Below are 23922 nucleotides of genomic sequence, written 5' to 3' on the forward strand. Positions count from 1 at the left end.
TTATGTTTTGCGGGAAACCCAAACATATTAGTCAAAGTCAGTCGATTGATGGTCCACTGACTGAGCCATCTCGGAGTTTAGATTGACTGTGAAGGCTGGTGGAGTTAGTGGATCCCGTATTAACAACTTTAAGAAGGATTCTACTTGCAGAACTGCAAAGGTAACCACACCGGAGGTAACGAAGCCCATCGGAACCGTGGTATTAATAAACGCAAGCGGAACCGCCAGTACTTTCAGGGCTATAAATATGCAATTCCGGCAAGACCAAGCAAGGACTAAAAATATGAATGAATAAAAAGCAGAGACAAAGCGGTATCAAGATCCTGGACCAGCATTTGGATGCTGTTGGATATTAGTCGATGGAAGATGTGGATCAAGGGATTTAAAGTAAGAAGTTGAGAGCCATCAGAAAGACGAAGAAGAGCAATACTAGTAAATTTTAAATTCGTTAATGATCAATCTCAGCGGTTTGGACCTCCTGTTTAAGTTGTTCAAAAGTTGAAAGTCATGGAAAATCGCAGTCGTTTGACTATCTCACCAAAATTGTACAGCTGAGTTAGAAGAATTCAGTACTCAACAGCGACAGCTGGCATTAGGAAGCTACGGAAGGAGTATTGCTGCTTCTACTATTGCCGGTGGGAATTTTTGGTCGAATCCTTCCTGATTGCCCGAGTAGCATGATGGTAATGTAGAGGCACATCTTCCATTTTCCGGTACTTGTAGTACTTATGATACAGGATTCGGTGAACGTCTACCAGAATGACACCCGGTACAGAACTTTCTTCTCATGGGTAGACAACTTCTACCATCAGTCACCCTTCTCCTTCTCGTGTAGGGGCAGAATTTCGAGGTTGGCAACGGTCATCGTATACTGGCTAACAGTTCCAGCAGTGGCCGACGATCTAGCGCTTGTCAATCTTCTCATTCGTTTGGCATCGTTGAACCAAGTATATAAAAATAACTCGTATAATCATCCGTGAGAACTTGACAAGGTTAACAAATAATCTCAAAAGTTATAACTGCAGGGTTGCCAAACTCATGGGTTACTGAGACTGACAGCTTGATTGCTACACTTTGGCACATTCAGCACAACGCTGGGCACAGCCTCGGCATAGATAAATACTCGGCTCAGATTGAGATGTGCAAAGTTGAGTACCCCTTGACACCAGAACTATTCGCAAACTTTATCAATTCATTGAGATAACCGCTAAAAATCTTCATTTTTCAAGTATCACACAACCGAAAGAGTTTTTATACGGAAAACACACAGACAAGTGAGTGTGTGTGCGTGCGTGCATTCCATCTAACCCCCACTGGCCCGCAGTGTTATTATGGAAGAACTCTCTCTACAATGTCACATTTATGGTCATTGTAGACAGCTTTAGTCCGGGAGTTAGAAGGTGATAGCTCTATTGCAGATCCAGCAACCCATTTCAGAATATCTGGAGAGTCACGCCCATTCCGAGGTTACTTTCACTTACAATAAGCCCCGCATGTAAACACTACCGTTATCATATTGATAATGGTACTGCAAACACACTTTCAGATTTTGAAACGAGAAGTTTCCAAATCTGACATGTATTTAGTAGTATATGGAAAAATGATTTATAATAGATTTATAATCAGATTGATCTCACCAAACTCTGCCCCGTAATACCACCAAGTGCTCACGGTGATCTAAACAGCTACCTTAAACATTTTTCTCCGGCCACCATGCACTAATATCCGGAAGATTCACTGTTAATTTTTCGCTGAATCATTCTTCCTCTTCAAAACAATATCGATAGCGTATTATTTCCATTATCCTCTTCATCCACTATTCTTCTAATAAATCTAATACTTCTGTTTTCACCACTTTCTCCCTATCCCCACTTGTTTCTAGGAAATCTCTCCTCACACCAAAGACATGTTTTTATTTTTCCTCTTTGTCTACCCTAACCTTCCACCATTAAATTAGTAGCGCTCCGCCACCCGGCCAGCTGCGCTTGTCCTATTGTCTATTTTCGCGAAATCCCAATAAATCACACTATGACTTAAACGATCAACTAGTCCACTCCAGAATCATCAACAATAACGACGAATTCTCATCACGCTTTTTGGATAAGAAATTTAAAAAATATAAATATTTGACGTGAGAATAAATCACGTCCGTTCACGAGCACAGCACACTTAGTTTTTTTTTTCGGGGTAACCAACTCTGTACATTGCACAGTGGTCCAGAATGCAGATTTAGGTGGAATGATATGTTTTGAGCCTGAAATTGAAACTTTAGACTAAAAGTCTCTTCTACAAAGTTGTTCCTTATAGTTAGGCCCTCATTTTTATGACAATGAATTCTAGGGTGGTTCCTATTATCATTAAAATCAAAAATCTAACTTTATTGCTTGAATAAATTAAGGTATACATTCTTGAACAAAGTTATAGCTGAGCTATTTTCAAGCAACTTTGTTGAAAATAACTTGTTTGTATCTCTTAAATTGGCCAATTTAGAGCTATTTTCTTAAATTGAGTTAGGGTGGCTCTTAAAAAAACAGTTTTTTGCTCTAGTTTTCTTATTTCAAATTTCTCAGCAAAGGTGTCTTCAGATAACTTTTAGATCTTAAGAAGGCGCAAATTTTTGCTGCGCAAAGCTTGTCAATGTATTTGGCCGATCAAGAGTTATTGACGTTTTTATACTAAAAATATGCACTTTTCAAATGTTAATATCTCTGGTTGGGGCAAACAAAAAAAAAGTTTTTTTACAGCATTTGAAAGGGCGTATGTTATTCAGAATCACCACGCCCCGCAGAGTAGGCCAGAATTAACTCGAATTAAGTATTAACTTGATGGCCATAGGATCCGGACCGAGAGTCAATTGTATGGGTAAGGAGCATTGAAGCGATAATGTACGGTGTTAACAACACCTCGGTGCCGAACAATCCTACCATTCTTCAGATACATCTGCAATTACAGATGTTTCTCCCACATCCCTGAACTCGGATTCGATTGACTGTGGAGGTCTCTCTACGCTGTTTCGCAACTGTTCGTATCACCGACGGCAACAGCAACATTAAGAAAGATGCCGATAACAGAATTGTGAAGGTAACCACACCGGAGGTAACAGTTCCAATGTAAATCGCGGTCTTAATAAACGCAATCGGAACCGGCGCAGAGTTGAAAATTATCTGGGGAGAATCACCCGGGTGCAAGAGATATCATTCTCTGGGGTGAATCTCTGCTTGTCTCCTCGGAGATTTCTCCTGGCACCACTGGAGAGATTTTTAGACACAGCACGAGAGAGTGAGAATATTGACAGTTCACTTTTTGTCTGTTTATACACTCACTTCCGTGAGAAAGATAGCAGCGCAAATGCGTTATTGTTTCTCCAAAGATTCCGGCAGAGCTTGACGTGAGTGAGTGAAAACATCAATAAAATGGCTGAAAAACGTATACAACGACAAGGGCGTAGCCAGGTTTTGAGCTAGGGAGGGCGAAAAAAAATTAACTATGGAAAATTTTGCTGAATGCCATTTCATCGGACGCCATTTCACCGAAAGCCTTTGGGTTGCTGAGTTTAGTGCGGTTTGAGGACAGTACCGAAAAGGTGGTTGTGAATGTTGTGCTTTTCAGGGCAAATGGAAAAAGAAACATTAAAAGTGGTCACGGTATTCAACTTGAAGCGGCATCTCGTCAATATTCATCGGGTGTTCTGGTGTGGCTAGCTCGCTGCTCCTCTCTCCATTTTCGCTGCAGCTGCTGACGGCATTCCAAGTGCCTTCCTCTCGACACATTTCAACGACGACATTCTCCACGGGCATCTCTCTTCACAAAACTGCCTCGAACCTTGGACAGTCGAAGATCACATGCTCCGGCGTTTCATCCACGTTCCAACACTCCTAACAGAGGGGTGACACTGCGTGTCCGAATCGATGCAGATACTTCCTGAAGCAGCCGCGGCCAGACAAGAACTGCGTTAGGTGGAATTTGACGTCTCCGTGATTTCTGTTCACCCAGGTCGAAAAAAAATCTGTATTAGTCTACGTGGTTAGGTTAGGTTATCTTTAATAGCGAGACTTTCAGCCAGAGGTTGTTTCATCTCTTTATTAGTCTACGTGTCCATCTACCGTTCTCTGCCGTGTTCCACTCCTGTTGCCACTTAGCCAACGACTCCGCTCTCACAACTTTCCGTACTCTTCCGGCTTCCCTCCGCCTGTAGCACTCGCTGTCTTCCACTTTGAGGTTATGGCATGCCCCCGACGGTGATTCCCGCTGTACCGCTTTACAGTTACTGTCCAATAGAACTTCCGTTTTATGATGGACCATCTGCAGCTTCGCTCCTTACATCCAGTTACCAATCATGTTGATCACCTCGGTCGCCAGCACTTCCACCTCTTCCAGCGTCTCGCCTGTTACCGTCAAGACGATGTCGTCCGCAAGCCAACGATCTCAACTCCTTTGGGCAGCTTCAGCGTTAGCACGCCGTTGTACATCCCGGTCCAGAGCGTTGGACCAAGGATGGAGCCTTGTGGAACTCCCGCTGTGATCCTAATCGATCTCTGTCCCATGTCTGTCTGTAGACTAAACTGAAGCAAATTTCAATAATGGTGCGCTGATGCACTTCCCGTATTCGCATTTCCAAAATGTGTACACCAAATTTTAAAATAATTGACTACTGTACGTTAAAAGAAAACGTAACCTTTAAAAAATCTTTGTATGCAACAAACCTAAGACGAAGAGAAGACAATACGGGGGGCGAAAACGAATCACTTTTCTGTCAAGCGCGAACCAGCTCGTGATTGGCCGATTGGAAATGCGTAAGATAGAGATAGAGATAGAAATAGAGATAAAAGAGTAAGAAGTCAGTTGTCTCCTCTTCCTCTTAGCAACAAACTAACAACCAAAGTCTTCACCGGGGTGATTCTCCCCGGTGAAGCAAACGAACTCTCTACGGTGCTCCATAGTGATCACTCATACGCTCCGGTGTGTTGGACTGGTGGAGGTGCGAGATCAGAAACTGTATTTGTTTGCGAAGTGGGAGAAGCGATAGAAACTGAAAACAAAATAAAAATCTCTCGGGTGAGTTTGCTTTTGTCATAGTGCGAGGTGTCTTTTCAACTCATCACCCTGCTTACACTGGGGAGAATGGCATCCCTGACCGGCAGCAGTTTCAGGGTAATTAATATGCGATTCCTGCATGACCAAGAATAAAAAATATGAAGGAACAACAAGGTAGTCATCAAACGACTACAACCAGTATGGAGTCAGACGAATTTAGTAGATACCTAACCACGACTGCTGACACTGGGAAGCTACTGTAGGTCTATTGCTGCTACTACTACCGCTGGTGGGAATTTCAGATTGTAGCATTGCCCGAGTAGCATGATGATATTGCAGACAAGATTCATCTTCCGCTTGCCGGTGGGGTACTTGGCTTCGGAAAACGTCTGCCAGAATGACGCACGGTAGAGAACTTTCTTCTCCTGAATGGTCAGCTTCTGCCATCAGCCACCCTTCTCCTTCTCACGAAATCTTCGTTGGTATTGTCTGCAATCTCCGTCGTTGGAAATGTCTGAATCCAAGTCTGCTATTTTTGACGCCTAAACACGAAACACTCATAACAAACGCTTCGGGGACATCTGAAATACCCGTTAGAAACTTCTGGAATTCAAATACGATGGGTTTCAGTAAGAAGGGTTTTAAAAGCCATTCCAGCGAACTTCATTTCTTTGTCTAGTGAATTTTAAGACGATGTCTTGGATATGGAATGATCTGGATCTATTGTGGATATCGAGGATTACAAGATTATGTCACGGACAACATTGACAATTCTGCAAGACTTCTTATGATTGTCTTAGCTCATAAAAACTATGAGCATCATCGATCGAAGACTAGTCCACAGGACTTCATTAGTAAGTCCAGAAAACGTCCAGAATTATCGATTACATGTCTAGCGAGTCTCAGAACTAAATAAAATAACGAGTATCTTCTGATCTTGATCTTAGGTGGATTCAATGTACTCTGCATGCAAGGGATCTTAGTCAAATCTACAAAACTTCGAAACCCGAGCAGGAGAAAATAACTTATGAACACCTAATTATGTTCCTGATACCAAAATTTGGTGTTGATCAGCCTGGCATCCCGAGCAGGAACGAATATCTCGATACCTTAAATTGGTATGGATGAGCCTAAAATACCAAAAAATAATACCAAAAAAATGTTCCCACAATACTATTACAATACCAAATTTTGCAAATGCAATACCAAAATAATATCACACAGGTATTTTTTTGGTATCCAAATTTCAATTTTTGTTATCTACAAAGTATTTTGCATGAAATTTTTTGGTATTATTCTTTGGTATTGTACCTCTTATGTCATGCTGATCAACACCATTTTTTAGTATCAGATCAGAATTAGTTATTTAATAATTATTTTCTCCTTCCCGGGATAAGAGGTAGAATACCAAAAAATTGCATGCAAAATACTTTGTAAATACCAAAATTTAAATTTGGATACCAAAAAAATACTTGTGTGATATTCTTTTGGTATTGCATGCCTTCTTAATTCCTTAAATTTCTTCTAGATTCCAATGCCTTTAGAATTCTTTTGAAGAATCTTCGGAATTGATATGAATACTTTCTGGATTCTGTGAAATACTGCCAGGATTCCTGTGGAATATCTATGGGATTCCTTTCGATTACTTTGGAATATCTGGATCTTATCTGGAATGCATTTTGTATTCCTTTGAAGACTTCCTTGCAGTCCTTTGAAGCACTATCTGGATTCCATTGGAGTGTCCTCAGAAGTCTTTAGGAATACCTTCTGACTTATTTTAGAATATTTTCTAATTCCCTGGACTACCTTTGGAATTCTTTTGACAAATCTTCGAGAATGCTTCATAAATATCTTCAAAAATCCACATTTGGCATATCTTCAGAATTTAACCTTGCTGGAATACCTTCCGGCTTTATTTGAATTTGGAAATTCCAGTGGAATAAGTTTAAAATTCTTTTAGAGCAGCCTCTGAGTTCCTTCAAAATACCTTCTAGATCTCTTTGGGCTGCCTTCAGAGGTCAATTAAAATACTATATGCAATAGACTGATGCAAAATTTGACTTTTTCGCTCCACAGTGCTTAAATGGTTTCAAATCGGGTCCTGATTAGCCTCCCAAAGTTACAACTCCTTTGATTAGAAACAGACTTCGCACAAGTCATTTGAAGTTTACATGTAAATTACTATGGGAAATCTCAACTTTTTGTTCATTACCTTCTAGTCTTTTTCCATATTGAGATGCGTAACAGGTCAATAGCTATTCGTATAGAAAATTTTCTCAGCTACAACTTTGCTCAAGATCATTTCTATGTAAAACGAGACAGGAAAAAGTTATTAATTATTTAAGAGATTGGTAAACTTATGACATGATCAAGCAGCTGCTCTGTAGGCAACACTGTATTTTGCAGTGTGACATAGTAGCCATGCATTTTGTGTCCTATTCAACCGATGTGTGGTATAAGAGGTGAGGAGAAAGGAAACTAGTGGACTCTTTCGTTCTCGCGTCTTCTTATGCAGCAACAGACGTGACGTCACGTCTGCTGTTGAATAAGAACACCGTTAGAATGAAAGAGTCCACTAGTTTCCTTTCTCCTCACCTCTTATACCGCACATCGCTATTCAACGCCCCAGAAACACCAATGTTGCCTGCTGAGCAGTTGATTGAGCATGATCATAAGACATCAGCTCTTTGAACTATTGAAAACTTTCGATCCTTGCATTTAATCAAAAAGTGGTCTTGACTAGGGGTAGGTCACTCCGCACACCTATCTTGGCTCATCTTTTTTGTCAGTGTGCCGCAACTGTGACTATTGTGCCGGTCATAGAGCAAGCTGCGATTGTTTGTAAAATACCCATCCCGGCAACCCGGTATTTCTGACACCTTGAATGTTTTGGTTTGAAATCACATGGATAAATCGGATTGAGGATGACGCGGAAAGTGGCGGGTGTGCGAAATTTGTGTGTTTTGTGATCCATAGGGTAATAAAAGTCCAGTGTTTTAGTGTTTAATAATGCCCTCAAAGGAAGACCAGAAACCTAGCATTTCGTCCGGAAATAGTTGGAACCGGTGGGGAGCATTGTTGGAGACCGACTATAGAGGGTGACGAATAGACTTCTTTAGTTTGTTTTGTGTGAGTTGCAGAGTTATTTGAATTAAGGGTACTAATGAGGTCTGATAAACTGCCTCTTCCTCTTGAGTTCGCTCTAGAACCTACATTTCGTATTTAGATCTATAAGTGAACTGCTGGTCTGACTTCCTCTGGTATATTCAATCGGAAGATGTCCCTGAACATACAGTCAAACAGCACGTAATGTTCTGAACAAACTTCAATGACAGTTGTCCAGCAGTGCTCCCATTTTATTTACTACAATCTAATGCCAACGAGATTGTGCCGAAGGTATGCCGAAAATGTGCCGATGGATGTGCCCAAACTGTGTAGAATATAATTTCGGCACAATGAGCTGAGTGACTTACCCCTTGGGTCTTGAGCAAAGTTGTAGCTGGGAAAATTTCCTACAAGTATATTTGAAAACTTTTGAAGGAGACTGATATGGTGAATTTTTAGATAGACATGAACAAAAATTTTGGTTTTACCATAGTAATTCCTATACAAACTTCAAATGATTTGTGCCATCTCAGTTTCTCACCAAATGGGTTCAAATTTTGAGAGGTTAGTCAAGATCCGATTTGGAATCGTTTAAGTATTGTGGAGCGAAAATTTCAAATTTTGCATCACTCTAATATGCACTCATTTGGAATACCTTCTAGTTTCGATTGGAAATTGATAGAATATTCCATAAGAATTACTTTTGCTTATTTGTTTGATCCCTTTACTATACCTTCTGGAATTGAAATTCCTTCTGTATTCCTTTGGAATACTATTGGAATACTTGCTGGGATTCATTGAAATACCTTCTGGAATCCTTTTGGATGTGTTTGTCATACCCAAAGTCATACCCTATGGATTTCTTTGAAATTATTTTGTAATGCCTTCCAAATTCATTTGGAATCCCTTCGAAGTTCCTTTGGAATCCCTTCGGAATGCCTTCGAAATTCATTTGGAATCTCTTCTTAATTCTGTGAAATACATTCAGGATTTCTATAGAATATCTTCTTTATAGGAATACCTTCTAGAAATCTTTTGAAATAGCTCAAAAGATGAAAGCGTGTTAAAGAAACCGCGAAGGCATGCCAAACGAATTTCGAAGGCACTCCAAAGGAAACCAGAGGGTATTTCAAAGAACTGCAAGACATTTGCCAAATGATTCCAGAATGTATTCCAAATGTGCTCGGAAATTATTCCAAAGTAATCCAAAGGAATCCATGTGATAGGAATCCATTGAAAGTATTTCACAAAATCCTGAAAGTATTCAAAGTAATTCCGGAGATACTTCAATGGTATTCTGAAGGTATGAAATTGGATTACCATCAGAGTTCCAATGTAATATCTTTTTGATTCATTAAATTCTTACTAGAGTCCCGTAGCTTCTATCACTAAAGTTCCTTAGAAACAGTTTGAATTCATTTGTAATATCTTCTTCATTGCTCTTTTTGAATGTCGTCTGTATCTCATGGGAATTTCTTGGGAATTCAATGGGAAAACTGTTTGGATTAGTTTGAAATATCTTTTGAATGAAGAAGCTGAACATAAACAACAACCTTCACCATTTTCCCATCTATATGAAAAATGTTCCTTTAAAAAAAATCTGTTTCATCATCGTTCGCTAGCATGTAACTCCCCTCAGCAGTGAGAATCCATTCAGAAATTCATAAAATAAATCTCATTGGAATTCATTGTATCACCCCTGTTGTTACTCAAGTGTTACTATACTATTATACACCATTAAACAAAGAAACAAAGTAAATGAGAGCAAAAGAAAAAACATATAAATATATATACAACAAAAGAAAACAAAGCTAAAAACCAAAAATTGAATTAGAAGCATTAATGGGCAGCGAAAGACGACCAGCAAGACATAAAGTGTACATTACAAGAGTTATAATAATTGAAAAGGATGCAGCAACTAAACTGGAAACAATATTGTAATTATAGGTTATACATATACACAAAAAAGCTGAGGGTGAACACACACACACACACAAACACAAACAAAAACAAGAACAACAACAACAACACGGGAAGGGTATTAAAACAAAACCTAATGTAGTATTAACTGTATCTGAATTCTCGATGATGAATATTGCGAGTGGGAGAATTGAGTTAGAAATGGTTGTAGGATCGAATCAATGAGTTTAACGATTGTTAACACATGGAAAGAGACGGACTTGTTAGTCGCTTCCATGTAGGAGCTGGTTCAGATTTTCTGATTAGTTATGAGCGAGGCTAGGAAATGAACAGGAGGCAGACGGTTAGACAACTTTGAAGGTTGAGTAAAGGAGAAGTGGGAAACATCATAAACATATCAAAATAGAGTGTTATAAACAATTAAACGGGAGTGATGAGGGGAAAAGTAAACTTGAAGAAAGGAAGATCAGCTGTATTTAATGAATAATGGAAAATATACATATCTGTAAACTAAAACACATACAAAACCAAGAGAACCCACACAATGATGCAAATGGAAAACCAGATACATATCAACTATAATAGGACATACAGATTAGAAGAATAAATTGTTGTTAAAAGTATTTAACGGGACAGAAAAAAAAAGGAAGGAAAAATATATGAACACTTATCATGGAAAAATGGGACGAATAATTGTTTTATGATGACAGTACCATAATTGTTTTTTTTTTTTAACACAGCACTCAAAATTTGTAAAATTTTCGGATAAACTGTACACAGTTTAATTGCTCTAGCATCCAACGAACCTTGCTCAATCATCTTAGTATACAGAACATGATTGATCATGATCCGAACACACGATCTTTATCGTTCGTTCCCATTTAAATAGACGAGTTCATCTCTATTCTCTAACAAAACACTTACGATCCCAATGGCGGCAAATTAACTCATAAAACGATACTACGGTACCTCATCGCACAGGCGACAGAAGGACTATTATTTTCCCATCACGATCCGTCAGCATCTCATGTAACATCTTCGAAGCATTCCGAGCAGCGTGCGGTTACCGAAGCGCAATATGCCATTGTTATTATAACTGCCCTACTGACTGACTGACTGACTGACTGAGACTGACGGTCCGCTCGCTGGCTTATGGTTGTCGTTGTTTTCCCGGGCTAATGGGCGACTTTACACAAAATCCTACATCCATCAGCAGACATTATCGCGATCCAAAAGCTCATGTATCAATCTGACGAGCGGGAAAGAAGATAAAGAGAGGGTGAAGAAAACATAGATCAAAAGACACACTGCCAGTACACCCAAACACGTGGTTTTGGATGATGATGGTGGCTGCAAGCCCTACAACCGTTAATGAGACAGCATTACGTTGCATAATTACCATGGTTGATGTTTCACTGGAATTTTGTGAAGGCTCACACACATAGAAATGGCTTTAAGCTATCAACATTAATAACTGCAAGTACACATCGACTTTACGCACCACACGATACTTTGCACTTTAATCGACCATTTATCGCAAATAACAAATAAATCAGGCAACCCAACAACGCCATTGGACAGAGTAGGCATTCCCCAAAAGCTAGGACCAAAATATTTTCAGAGTTGGTTGGAAATGCTATCTAACAGGAAGCTTTAGTGTGATAATCTATCGGTTAGAGAAAGGTCTGAAGAGGGTAGGTTGATTCAATTTTCATACTGCCGTACTCTAGCGGAACTATCGCAGTTGAGCGAGCACTCAATGACTCAACCGAACTGCTGTCTCAATGCACTAGTATACTGCTGTTCGGTGCGCTGAAGTCTGAGAACCATGAAAGTTTGTAATCAGTAATTATTGAACTATTGTTTGTTAATGATACTATTATTCATATTCTTCCTTATTGAAAGGGGAATGAAGTAGTAATGGCTTATTCATATACATAAAACAGATAGGAATTAGGGAACTGAATAACATGAACTCCAGTATGAACGATCGAATTAAATACAGAAACACACCAACTGTTATACACCTATACTTAGCATACCGGAAACAACACCCACCTCCCGGATCATGGTGGAGAAGGGAAATTCTGAATGGGACTAATGGAGCAAGAAGGAAAGAGACATTTTGCGAAAAGGGAAATTTATGGTCTCCTACCGATCCGAAGAATAGCACTTGTTCTTTTCTACGCCAACCATTGAATTAATTAGTTCACCAAGCTGAAGAATAAAGTTTATAAGTTTACATAGTACGCTAAATAGTGAACAGTCGAATACTGGGGAAAAAAAGTAGAAGGGTCTGTGCCTAGGGGCACGAACGGACGCTTGACGTAGGACCGCTAGTGGACGGAACAAATGTGAACATTTAGTTCTTTTAATTGATCAATCATCAATTATATTGTATTTTGTATTGATATTGTATTTTGCTGATGATCGGTTTCGTTATTTCCCGGTTTCATTATCAGTACTTTCTAAACATGTATCCGGTGAAATGCTCTCCTCATCACGACTATCATGACGTATGCAATGACGCTTAAATGAATACCAATTAGAAGATTTCTGATTACATTCTGGATATGTACAGACATAACGATAATTTACCGGAGTTTTGTGGTTGCTATGAAGATGTTCAATATAGTTACTGCTCGTTTCGAACGTTTGCAGACAACCTTCAATGAAGCAAGCAAACATGTTCAATTTAAAAGATACGCCTTTAAACTATTAATACACTCGTACTGCTCCTGCACTGGAACGTTGTAGAAGAACGCGGATATAAAAAGCCAAACCAGTCTTGAAATACGAGAATGCTCCAGACCAAAAACTGCACAGAATTTAACCAGAACATCTATGGCTCTACTTGCACTATCGAATCGATAACTGAAGTCCTGGAAACGTACCTGAAACTCCCCTTCAAGAGAGTCAATACCTTCGCCGATGAATATCAGTTTCGGAACCGGTTGAAATCCGTACTTAGAATAGTCTTCGTTGAATTTAGTGAAGATGCCAGCAGCCAAGTCGTTTGATGTCGCAAACAATATGATTTCTTCCTGACCTGCCAAAATCGATGGCTTAAATTTTCGAGTTACCTTTGTTGGTTTTAGAACATTGTTCAGAAGCAGGAGAACGGCACAGGGTTTAACATCTAAATTAAAAGAATATAAGTAATTCACTTGGAATCAGGCCTAAATAAAAATAACAACAGGTTACTTACCTAAGTCAGATTCTGGAGATTTTAGGCATTCCAGAATTTTCTTTGAAATATCGTCTTTGTATGGCCGATCTAGGTATTTCACCAGTTTTGGAAACGCCAAATTCCACTTCTTAACTCCATCGTCGATACCATACATCATCCGAAAATCAACGTCAATCTTCGAAGAGAATATAAAGTATATATGTTGTAATAGCAAAAAATATGTGTAATTTAACGAAACTTGACAACATAAAAACGCACTTGTATAAGCACTTCCATACCTTGTTACATACTTTATAATTAGACTACACTTCACGGCGAATGAGTATGACCCAAATTTGAGTTTAGTTCACTCATAATCGCCAAAAGTGCAGGAACTCAGCGATGAGTAAAATTTGTCTCGTGGTTTTCTGTGGAAAACCTAAAAAATTTGCCGGAAAATGAGGAAATTGACGAAAATTTTATTCAGTCTCGGAGTAGTACCAATAGACTGAGTGAATCCAATCTTTACTTTTCTTGAATTCTGGAATTTTTCCCTGGAAAATCCTGGGAAAACCTGGGAAAACATGAGGCAAATTTACTCATCGCTGAGTTCCTGCACTTTCGGCGATTATGAGTGAACTAAACTCAAATTTGGGTTGTTCTCATTCGCCGTGTAGTGTGCAGTGAGAATAGCTGAACATTGCATTAGGTCCTAAGTAACATTGATCGATTCTCTTCATCGACTTTCTCTTTCGTTTATAACTTGAGCACATAACCGTTTCTTTATCTGGTTGACGTATTAGATTAAAGAGCCTGAATTTATAAAGAGGCGACATTTTATCCATTTGACAGGTCTTCTGCTCGATTGGAATGACTTTTCCTATGACCTTGTCAGACAATCGATTGTTCCAATTTTGACATGTCGTCTCTTTATAAATTCAGGCTCTTTATATTAGATGTTACATAAAAGCTTCTTTTATCGATCTGTGAGCTGAAACTAAGTGGGAATGTCTTTACATGGCCGTGGGGATGCAAAGAGAAAGTCGACGAAGAGAATCTGTCAATGTTACTTAGGACCTAATGCAATGTTCAGCTTGAAATAAAATAAATTCAGGCTCTTTAGTACCAAGGTGAGTTCTAGATAGAGCTGGAATTAGGGCGTAACAGCCTTTGTAAACAATGACTTCTCTCGTTGATTTCTCGGAATTCAAGGCACGCCTACACAAACCTTCATATCCATCGGGTAGGAGAAGTATTCCTCTACTCGATGGTGATGTCGATTTGCCAGTGAGAGCCATGGCTTCCGAGAAATCATCAAGACAAGTCATTGTTTACAAAAGCTGTTACGCCCTAATTCCAGCTCTATCTAAACTGTTTTGTTTTTATTTTTATAAAAATTTGTAATGCCGGAATCGTTGAAAAGCTCTGGTACCAGCAGATTGGAATAGTTTATTGGATAGTTGTAGTTGCTGGTTTCTCTAGTAAGTTAAATAAATAGTTCTAATGTTTTTTAGCCGTTCGATTTTTCCTAACAGGCAGGTATTAAGTACTCTCACCTAAAACTCAAACAGTATCGGATAGTTTGTCTACAGTGCAACTACAGGAACGGAATGGAACGATGCCAACCAGGAACGTAGTACCACAGATGCCAGACAGTAAACAATCCATGCGCATGTTCCTGTGCTTCCAAATACAGCTTTTCCCCCGAAGAACTGCGATTGACTAGTTCTCTATTGACACTACTAACATGCAACAGACTGACTGGTTGAAAACCCGCCGGGAAAAGCGTTGGGTAGAAATCAATGGGTAACGCGTTCTTCGGAGGATAACTGTAGTACATAAGTGACACAATGATTCCAATTTGGATAAACGGGATAAACTATACATACTAGTCTGAGCATAGATTGACGATCACAACTACCGTATCAGTTTGGTTCACGGCCAATCATACCAACTCAGCGACTGAGATTAATTGACTCAGAGAATTTTCTTTCCATACGAAATTTACTCAGATTTAGAATAAACTGCAGTTACTCATAGCTTGTGAGTAACTGCAGTTTTTTTTTCCAAATCTGAGTAAATTTCGTATGGAAAGAAAATTCTCTGAGTCAATTAATCTCAGTCGCTGAGTTGGTATGATTGGCCGTGTTGTTCACCTACCAGCAGCAGTACAGATGCAAGTTCTATAGGTATTTATGTATCGTTCAATAACAAGTCTGATGAGCCTTACTCGGAACGTTAAGAATTACTTTAATGGTCAATTTCTCACGACTCACAGTACACCCACGCTGACTGACTACACCACCCGGTACATTAAAGTCTGCTCTATCAAGGGCCACCCACATTAGATCCGTTTGCGTTGCGTTGACGTAAATTTGACAGTTAGACAATAGATTTAGCTGTCACTTTGCGCCACGTGTCCGATCCGGATCTAATGTGCGTGGGCCTTCAGGGTGTTTTGTAGTTAGTTGCGTGGATATGTTGTCATTCATGAGAATTCGACATTTAAGTAATCGTTTATGTTTCAAGATAGGCCGATGATATAATTGTCCTTCCTAATCGTATTGTTGGGTGGAAGTTAATAAATTTGTGAAATTAAATAAATATATATTTATAAAATGATCGAATTTCATGTAAACTATACGGCTTTTAATTACTAAGAATAATCCGTAAGTTCCCTCTAATAAAAATAACTACATATATAATTAAAAAGAACCGCATAAACTCACCGCTTGATATCCGTGCTCGTCCCGATATAGTTTGTAGTGCCTGTACAATTCATCTATGATTTTCTTGTTCCCAAGCTGCTTCTTACGAATGGGGTACGAAAGTTCCCATTTATCTAAGGCTGTTGTCTACGGATTTGTATTCTGATCCAGCCACTGAATAGCTGCCTCAGCCGCGGGATCATTCTCAAAAGCTTCCGGCTCCGATGTACTTTGGTGTCCGGCCAAATGTGCTTCCTCACGGAACTTCCTTTTTCCTGCTTTTTGCTTTAAGTTGACGATTTTATTAAACAGTTTGCCTCCTGGATTCTTTCTTCCACTAGCACGTGGGATGAAATATGTTTCCTAAGCAAATAGAAACAACAATTTTAATAACTTGCATATAAAAAATGAATAACTAGTTTTCAAAGTTCCGAGCAGCTTTTGAATACATTGCTGAATATTTTTTTTTAGAAAAAAAAAACCCGTGGCAAGAGTCAGGGCCGAAGCCGTTCTCCACTATATTGGTTAATAATCGTACTTACAGTTTTTTCGTGTTTGAATAGTGCAACTATGCATTCCGAATACCATCGGAGAATATCCTCCTTGGCCTGTAGACCCACACTACAGTGGTACTCCACAATAATATGCACCAGTTCTCGTTGGCTATCGATGGAGAGTGGGCCGATTGATCCTCTTTTTATAATATTTTGGCCCGTTATGGTCTTTTTTAATAGCTCTTCCAGTTGCTGAGGACTAAACTGTCGATACTGAAAAACGTTGCTTCCGAAATTGGAGAGACCTGAGACACCGCCTTCAATTTGCCTCAATGGCAAACGCTCCTTGACTTTATCGTTTATCTCTGGTTTCGCATGACCATCTAGGACAGAATTCTTCTTTTCAATCTCTTCAATCTCAAAAACACCGTTAGGTTCAGCTGAGCAATTCTCTACAGATTGACGAATTTTTTAATTTTTTTTTTAATTTGTCGGCTCCGATTTTGATGAAAATTTGCACAGTTATTTTTTTTAGTAAAGATGCCAATTTGTGTTATCAGTTCTTCAAATTGAATCACGACTACTTTTCTAACAGGGCCTGTGTAAAATAGTACTAATGAGTTAAAAAAATTATATTGCTGAAACGCTTTGTTCGATTAATTTGCTGTCTTGAGCAAAGTTGTAGATATTATTTTGGCAATAGTGTTAAAAATATACACTGTAAAAAAATTCGTTTGCTTCAATGAAAAAAAATATATTTCTTATTAAAAAAATTAATTTCTCAAAAAGTACATTTTTGAGCCTTATTGAAGCTCATAATATTTGCTACAAACTGGCAAAGTTTGGTGATGGTAAACTTAAACTACATTTTTAAGCCTCATTGAAGCTCATAATATTTGCTACAAACTGGCAAAGTTTGGTGATGGTAAACTCAAAAACAAAAAAGTTATGATTTTTTGAAAATTTCACGATTTTTACATTTACATTAAAAACACATGTTTTTCAACCGTGTATATTTTTTCAAGAATTGCATTTTAATTTTGCACAACTTTCTCGAAGACACCAATGCAATCAAGCAAGCCGTTTTTGCAATATAGATATGTTTATTTCATTAGTGTTTTTCTACACAGGCCCTATTGAAAAGTTAGGATTCATTACATCTGATACCATGAAAAGGTATCGTTACTAACAAAACTAAAAAATTCATTTGATGAATATTGAGCTAGAACTAAATAAAAGTGAAATGATGCTCAAACTAGCGATGAATTTTCTTTTTTATTCATTGTCTTCAATTTTGCATAGTTGTATCAGTGATCTTAACGGTAATAAGTCAAATACTCAACACTGTAGTAGTGAACACCAAAAAAAATCTGTCTGTACCTAATGTAGAGATTATACCTATCGATCTGATACTTAAATGAGTTTGAATGGTGAAAACAAGCAGTTGATCACAAAGATTGATTTTTACCGCATACATCTTAAAAAGTTATCATAGGAAATAAGTGTAACACCATTTGGTTAAAAGGTAAGCATAACCTTCAGTTGTATTTCAATGAAATCATTTTTAAAGATTATTATTTTTAATTTTTTTTAATACAGGAAGCAACATGAGTGAACGAGCATGTTTTATCTGGTGCATTCGGCCGTTCGAGGAAGTCAAGTGCTCGAAAGAGCTGAGGAATATTTCGAATATTACCATCCAGAAATTAAAATCGATTGGATACTGGTTTTTGCATTTGCACGTCCTTTCGTCTTCGTGTTGATAAACAAGCTCTTTTCATCTCAAACGAGGAACAGCATGTTGCCGGAAGCTCAAAGATGCCAACTACAGTGATAGTACCTGTCGTACCGAGCTGTGAAAGCCTTACAACTGTACCATCAATAACATCAGTTACTTCAGTTCAATCGTACCAAGAATTTACTCAACCAGTCAACATCGAGATATTCAACCGAGGCATTGCAGGAATCCAGGTATCACCGATAGACGTGGGAAAACTCAACTACATCCACTACCCCGAAAAGAAGCACCGTGAAATCAACGAAGGTATTAGAAAGAATCTTTTTAACTTCGAGCCTGAGGCTGACGAAGTGAATGAACTCAAAGAAGTTTTAGAAATCATGAAGGAAAAGTTTTCCAATGCATCCACTGCAAGAAGTGAAAAATTATTAATTTTATCGTTATTGCCTTATTCATGGTCAACACAAAAAGTTATGGATCAATTTAATGCTAGTAGATATATCGCAACAGAGGCTAAGTTGATAAAGGAAGGTCATTCGTCAAAAACCGCAAAATATGGCACAGCCTTAAGTGATGAAACAAAATTGGCAGTCATAAATTTTTTTGAAGATGATGATATAAGCCGGGCAATGCCTGGTCAAAAAGATTACGTGTCCATGCAGAAAGAAGGAAAACGACAAGCCATTCAAAAAAGATTACTAATGATGACTTTGAGAGAAGCTTATAAACGATTCAATGAAATTCACTGCAATGTAAAAATTGGATTCTCTTCATTTGCAAAACTCCACCCTAAGCAATGTAAACTTTTAACCAGCTCTGGAACCCACAATGTTTGCGTGTGCACAACGCATGAAAACATCAATCTAATTTTACACAGTTTGAAAAAACTTAACCATTTAAATGATGTAAAAACGTTCACTGACAGCCTACTTTGTGAAAACAAGACAACATATTGCTATCTGCGGTGTTGTGAAGATTGTCCAGACTCTTCCGCATTAGAAAACATTTTATTAAAACAATTAGAGGAAAAATGCATTGATCAGCTTTCATTTGAACAGTGGGTTACCACGGATAGATGTGATTTAGAAACTATTGTAAAGCCTGCAGACGAGTTTGTTTCATTTTTCTGCTTGAAATTGACAAGTTTGATACCACATGATTTCATAAAAACACAGCAATCTAATTTTTTGAAAACCACACGAAATAATTTGCAGGAAATTTGTGATCGGTCATTTCAAGTCGGGTACATTTTTTCTGTGTGTTTTGTTACATACACACATCTTTCATAAATGGTACGAAACATTCGTCGCAATGTTCATGAGTCGAGTGCGGTCTGGAGCCTGTTTTTATTTTTTGTCATATTTATTCCTTCCAATGATTAAGTTATTTTTACCCATCCTCACTAACACACTCCACATTTTTCGGTTTCCACAACCAACACTTGTGGACCGCTGGTTGGGTCTAGCGATAGCGAGTGTGGCAGTTCTAACGAAACTAGCTTCATACAATGTACAAATCCATTTCGTTGCAGAAAACAACGAATAAATTCGTAGAACAAACGAGCGGTTTCGTTGTATAAACGAAATTTTAATTCAGTGTAACCAGAAGTAGTTGATTTAGTTTTTGATGTACCTGAATGTCTCAAATTAACCAAAATATGACATTCTTAGGACATTCTGAAACATATATCCAGTATGTAAATATTCCATGTTTATGTAACTAGAAAAAAAAACTTTTATAAAACTGGTAAAAACATACGTAGTGTATTGAGTAATCATTCCAAACACATATGTAACAGATTGCCAACGAAATTTGATTATCAATTAAAAAAAATATATATATTTGGCTACTGCCGCTTTTATCTGAGTTCTTCAATCAAACGTTCCCGAAAGAAGTGCCTGTTGGCTTTCTGTTGTATTGTTATATATACCTATTAAATGTGGAAAATGTCGTTTCTCGTTGTTCAAACACGGAAATCTAAGAAATCCAAACCAAGTTTAACAGTGGTTCCCCCAAAATGGGTTTATATGGACGTTTATAAAATTCATAGAATAATTTTTCACTAGATAACTTATGGATGTTGTTACAAAACATTTGCAGGCTATGCAAAGTCTTTGTAATGGTTGATTATGTCTAACCTGCCAAACGAAATGTACCACATACTTCTTATTTGTATGTTGAAACATAAAATTCTTGAATTGTGATATTTATCAAACAAAATATGTCATCAAAATTTCACGCTTTTACATACGTGTTTCCGAATACATGAGTGATGTCAATTTAATACAAACAAATTTACAATCCAAATGGATTCGTGCGCTTATGTTTTATATTGCACGTATCACACATTAGTATGACTCAATAATTAAAATAGTACTGTTGTAGTACTTATATACGATGAACTAATTATCATACCATTTGAAATTATGTTTTTAGTGTTACTTTTGCTCATTTTCAACTTCTATTCAATTTTTATACTGCCGTACTCTAGCGGAACTATCAACCTACCCTCTTCAGACCTTTCTCTAGCCGATACATTATCACACTAAAGCTTCAGATTGGATAGAATTTCCAACCAACTCTGAAAATCGCAAACTTCACGTATGAAGTGTTATCGTTTGGGTACTTTGCCCTATGGAGAAAGCTCGAGCAGAGCGATAGCAGTGCTGTAAAGAGTGAGCACTAAACCGAACAAGACAACAATGCACTAGTATACTGCTGTTTGGTGCGCTCAAGTCTGAGAACCATGAAAGTTTGTAATCAGTAACTATTGAACTAATGTTTGTTTAGAATTATTGATACCATTATTCAAATTGTTACTTATTGAATGGTGAATGAATAGTAAATCACTAATGGCTTATTCATATACATAAAACAGATAGGAATCAGGGAACTGAATAACATGAACTCCAGTATGAACGATCGAATTAAATACAGAAACACACCAACTGTTGTACACCTACACTTAGCATACCGAAAACAACACCCAGCACCCGGATCATGGTGGAGAAGGGAAATTTGGAATGGGACTAATGGAGCAAGAAGGAAAAGGGAAATTTTGAGAAAAGAGAAATATATGGTCTGCTAACGGTCCGAAGAATAGCACTTGTTCTTTTCCACGCCAACCTTTGAATTAATAAGTTCACCAAGCTGAAGAATAAAGTTTATAAGTTCATATAGTACGCTAAATAGTGAACAGTCGAATACTGATGTTTGTGCCCAGGGGCACAAACGGAAGCTTGACATAGGACCTAGTGCTAGGAGCTAGTGAATGGAACAAATGTGAAGAGCATTTAGTTCTTTTAATTGATCGATCATCTATTATCTTAACTTTTACCTTTTTTTGAATTGTAGGCGTACCAAATTTGTAGTATTTTATTTCAAAGAGAAAGTTGATGAAGAGAATTGATCAAAATCACTTACACACCTGCTTCCAAGTTTGGTTACAAGATTCTCTGGAGAGCATTTTGTGTGGTCGTTGCGCCGTCGCGTCGGCGTCACTTGCTGCGTGACTGCTGGATGAGTGTGATGAATGGCACGGCTGCCACGGACAGCGGTATCATTGTAGGATGGCGCGAGGGCCTGTCGTTGCGAACTCCTCGCGGTGCCTGGTATCAAGGCTGAACTTCGACTCTTTGACACGTGGGGCCGGTCGATCGAACACTACCTGGCCAGCCCGGTGCGATCTCGAGCTAATTAACACACGGCTTTGAGGTAAAGCTCAATGAGTTCACTTTGTGAAAACCGAAAATGGAACATGTAACAAAATTATGAAAGATTTTGAACATTGAATTGATCAGAAATCTTTCTACGCAACAATAACAATGATTCTGACTAATGATTTTCAACAAGAATTTATTGAATGTCAATATACAATGTCAAGCATTGTCCAATATACAAATAAAAAGTGAGAATTTTATCAATGTTTTCATGAAATAAACGTTCTTCCCAAACCCAGTCGTCATAATCGAGTACCATTTGGTTGCACATCATTCTGCTTTAACCTGAAAAAAATATAAAAGAGCGCTGCTGTCTAGCCTCAACTCATCACATTCTCTGCTTGATCGTCAAATAGTTCAGTTCGGTGTTAGCTCGCTCTCTCGAGTTGTTTGAAAAGTTCGTGGCGATAGTGTTTGCGCTCTCTCTTTCGCGGTGTGTCGTGCGTGTGTGTGTGCCCCAAAATGGGGAAGCATCGGTCGCGAAGCCCGGCGAAAGTCCAGAACCCCGGTGTGCCTACCTCGAACAGGTTTGCTGTTCTCCCCATGGATGGGACTATCCAGCCAGCTGTGTTGGAAAAACGCAGCAAGAAAAGGAAGAAGAATCGAGGCCAGTCCTATGTCACTACGACGAATGCCAGCGACATCGGTGATTTCGGTGACGCCATCGGCAACGAAAATTCTGCCGGCCCGAGTGCGGCAAAAGTGAAGCTACCTCCATTGGTAGTGAAAAATGCCCATCTTAATGAACTCATCGCAGATCTAGCGACGCTGGGGGGTGAAGCCGAATACAAGTTGTGCAGAGTCGGCACCAAGGTGGTGCTCCGTACCAAAGCGAAGTATGACTTGGTCGTCGCCCACCTGAGGACTTCCAAGGTGGAATTCTTCACCCACGACATTCCCGGTGAGAAGCCATTCAAGGTCGTCATTAGAAGCCTACCAAACTTCGACCCGAAGTGTATCGAAGCTGAAATCAGAGACAGGTACAAGCTTGCCCCAAGTGCCGTCTATCGGATGACAAGGAAGGACGAAAATGTGAAGGCGTATCCAGATAGCCTTTTCCTGGTACACTTCCAGAAGGGAACGGTGACGCTCAACGCGCTGAAAGCCAACCGCTCCATCAATTCCATCATTGTCCGCTGGGAGCCATACCGTGGCGGCCATCGTGATGTGACTCAGTGCCAACGGTGTCTGAACTTTGGACACGGCACCCGCAACTGCAACATTAAGCCACGCTGTGGCAATTGCGCTCAAGACCACCCCACTTCCAACTGCCCTGCGGATGGAGCCGTGGCGTTAAAATACGTCAACTGTGGTGGTGCTCACCAAGGATCCAACAAGCAGTGCCCTAAACGCGAGGATTTCAAGCGCATCCGAAATCAGGCGCGCACCAAAAATCAGCCAGCACGAAGGAAGGATAAGGCCCCGGCTTTCAGGGCGGAGAACTTTCCGCCTCTTCATGGACAAGCGAATCCAAGGGTGCGAACCACCCCCCTCAAGAAACGTCTGGATCTTCTGCTGGACAAAGCTCTCCATCCTCCCTGGATTCTGGAGACAACCAACAGCTCAACCAAATAATCCCGATCTGCTCACAGCGGATGAATTGATGGAGATTTTCATCAATATGACCGGTGCCCTGCGTAAGTGCCGCAACAAGCCCGAACAGATCCAAGTGCTCGGTAAGTTCATCATCCAGTATGGTGTCTAAACCGCTAACCATCGCTACCAGGAACGCTTGCTATGTAAGAGCAAAATATATTGAGCTTGCCGACTTCCTCCGCAAGCATAGCATCGACGTGGTTCTTCTAACCGAGACCCACCTAAAGTCCGGTGACAGCTTCTGGTTGCCTGACCACAACAGTATCCGGCTTGATCGCACCAGCTCCAGGGGGGGGGGGGGGGGGGGTAGCGGTCATCGTCAGAAAGGGAATCAAGTTTTGCACTCTGCCCCACATCCACACTTCTATCAGCGAGGCCGTTAGTGTGGATGTGGAATCACCAACTGGAAACGTTCGGTTTATCGCTGTTTACTTCCCAC

The 23922-nt window shown here is 39.3% G+C and overlaps 1 pseudogene; it reads right to left on the reverse strand.

Annotated features, from left to right (window-relative positions):
- Positions 1–12749: 12749 nt before the first annotated feature.
- LOC135704015 (uncharacterized) lies at positions 12750–20706 on the reverse strand (annotated as a pseudogene).
- Positions 20707–23922: the final 3216 nt, after the last annotated feature.

Source organism: Ochlerotatus camptorhynchus, unplaced genomic scaffold (genome assembly GCF_037179485.1).
Source record: "Ochlerotatus camptorhynchus isolate MF236.1 unplaced genomic scaffold, CSIRO-AGI_Acam_v1.1 ptg000228l, whole genome shotgun sequence".
Taxonomy (NCBI): Eukaryota; Metazoa; Arthropoda; class Insecta; order Diptera; family Culicidae; genus Ochlerotatus; species Ochlerotatus camptorhynchus.